This window comes from Tenebrio molitor, chromosome 4 (assembly GCF_963966145.1).
Source record: "Tenebrio molitor chromosome 4, icTenMoli1.1, whole genome shotgun sequence".
Lineage (NCBI taxonomy): Eukaryota > Metazoa > Arthropoda > Insecta > Coleoptera > Tenebrionidae > Tenebrio > Tenebrio molitor.
The window spans coordinates 21,510,594-21,513,006 of record NC_091049.1 but is presented as its reverse complement, the minus strand read 5'-3'; the positions used below and the strand labels follow the sequence as shown (position 1 = coordinate 21,513,006).

The following is a 2,413-nucleotide window of genomic DNA, read 5'->3' as shown; positions in this document are numbered from 1 at the left end:
CCAATTTACACACGAACGAGTTTTTTTGTTTGACGAGCCCCTTAAAGGTTCCAAATCGCTTAAAATCTTTAAAATTAGCTTGCCGTTTAGTTTTGACAAGTTGTGACATTTATCAAAATCCGTTCACACAGGAGAAAATTGTCAAATTGTCGAACAAAAAAAAAATAGAATGACGTGAATATGTATTCACTTACGATGTTTTCGGAATATTTTATTAAAAAAAATTAAAAATAGTAATACAAAATTAAACACAAAAATACCCAGCGATCATTTAAAAAATAAATCGAGTTTGCTTTGGAGCCTATGCTATAGCATGGGTTGCCATAGGTAACACGCCGACTCGATTTATTTTTTAATTGATCGCACCGTATTGTCTGAATAATATTTATTTACCTTGAACATTTTAATAAGCAAAAAATCAACATTAAACTGGTATAGACTATTTATTTTCTTAACTGAATATGTACAGTGTGGAATAAAATGATTTACATCTAGTTACCTTTGGAATTTTTGCACATGTAAATTTTCCTGTACCGCTCTACTTTTTTTTTGAAGTGCCGAACTATTAGTTCTGTCAATAAATGTCATCAATCGAATTGACAATTGTTACAATTTACTAAATTGAATTAACAAACGTTGGTGGCCACTTTCAACACTAGCTGTGACTTGCTTTTGTTAGTTCCTTTGTAATTTCAATCTCTGCTTTGCATTCATATCATCCCTTCGCAATAAATCACATTTGGAATTTTGGAATATTTTGAGGTTAGGCTTTCTTTTTTTTTGTAGAGCGGCATTTCGTATTTTTACAAGGGTAATCCAAAGGTAACTAGATGTAAATCATTTTATTCCACACTGTATTTTCGTAATGTCTGAAAAACATAAAAAAATAATAATTGTTTTTCCAACAGATCGAAATGTAAAAAGCATATAAAAACTCCATCAACTGTCAAAGATGTTAAACCTCATTTATTCAACGAACAAGCAGTGATATGAATTATTTCTTTTGCAAAGTACAGTTCTTTTTTTAACTAATCCACAACATAATTCCTGTGTTTCTTAGTACTACCTGATTGTTTTGACTTTATTCATTCAATTTAAAATAAAATAATGATCAAAGTGAGCGAGGTTAGGCATCTGAAGGAAATGTCAAAGAAAACCACTAAGAAGCGACATACTTTGAAAAAAATCAGAGGAAACCATGGGCTACTTGATCTCTTTTTTCTTGAACGCTCGATATAATGTAATATACTCATACTTCAGTTGGGCATCTGGAACTTATAACAGCATCAAATTTTTCTTGGTCTAGTTGTAAGAAGTTGTAACAAATTAAAATTTACTTAATTGGAAATGTTTTCGCTAGAGGTAATTAATTCATTGATACTTTTCAAACTGTCAGTACCTATTTTGAATTCTTGCTCTTGTTGAATTACATATTATTGCTCATCCACCATCACTCCCACTAATTTTTTTCAAGCGGCATTGGGTAGTTTCTAAGAGTTTTTATGACAAGTGACATAATGGGTCATATGCATAAACCATTAGCAAATGCTTTTACTTGTATTAGTGAGAGATAGAAATACATGGACGCTATTAGATAGAAAAAGACAAATATATAATATAAGCAAATGCTTATTTTTATGCATACTACCCGTTGTCATAATACTTGACGCACAATCGTCCTGGTCACAAAAAAAAATTGTTAACATCATCGACGGGTCACAGTAAAGAGTTTGTTTACATGTTATGGTTTACATAATTATGATGCATTTCAATTTTACCCTTTATAACTAGGTACACAGTTTGAGACCCGTTGCAGAGGCTGTTTTCTTGTATAGCGTACAAAATTAACCGAAAACTTTCAGGAAAGATTCTAGAATCAAAAATATGCATAAAACTCTTAATACGTATGGGGTCAAAAATGCTTAGTTTGCCAGATAATCGACTAAAAAGTTCTACCAACAACAAAAGGAATCGGGTGGAATTCTTTGATGAAACGTACAAAAATAAAAAGGAGTTATGTACAATTTACAAAAATTGTCCAAATTTCGCCCGCCCCTCCCCGTTCAATGCACAGATAACCCCATAAAATCCAAGGAATTCAGATAGTCGTTTTTGTTGATTTTCTCGCAAACTAAACGTTTTTGACCCCATATGTATTAAGAGTTTTATGCTTATTTTTAATCGTAGAATTTGTCCTGAAAGTTTGTCAGTCGAATTCGAATACCCCCTGTATAGTTGTTTAATGTTGAATATGTTTTATCTTCAAGCGGTCGTAAATCGCGCCTTTGTGCATCTTTATTGAGACGGTTCAAGTGTATTTTTTTTCTGAGCGGAATAGAAGTATTTCAAGTCCAAAAAGTAGAAGTATCCCATAGGCGGCTCGACCGAGTCAAATATAAGGTCATTTGAAGTA

At 32.1% G+C, this 2,413-nt stretch overlaps 1 long non-coding RNA gene across 1 annotated transcript; it reads right to left on the bottom strand.

Moving 5' to 3' along the window:
- Window positions 1–944: 944 nt before the first annotated feature.
- LOC138128037 (uncharacterized) lies at window positions 945–1,579 on the bottom strand. The gene is made up of 2 exons (XR_011158496.1): window positions 1,338–1,579; window positions 945–1,274 (listed from the first exon to the last, which is right to left on the bottom strand). It is a non-coding gene; the product is annotated as an uncharacterized lncRNA (long non-coding RNA).
- Window positions 1,580–2,413: the final 834 nt, after the last annotated feature.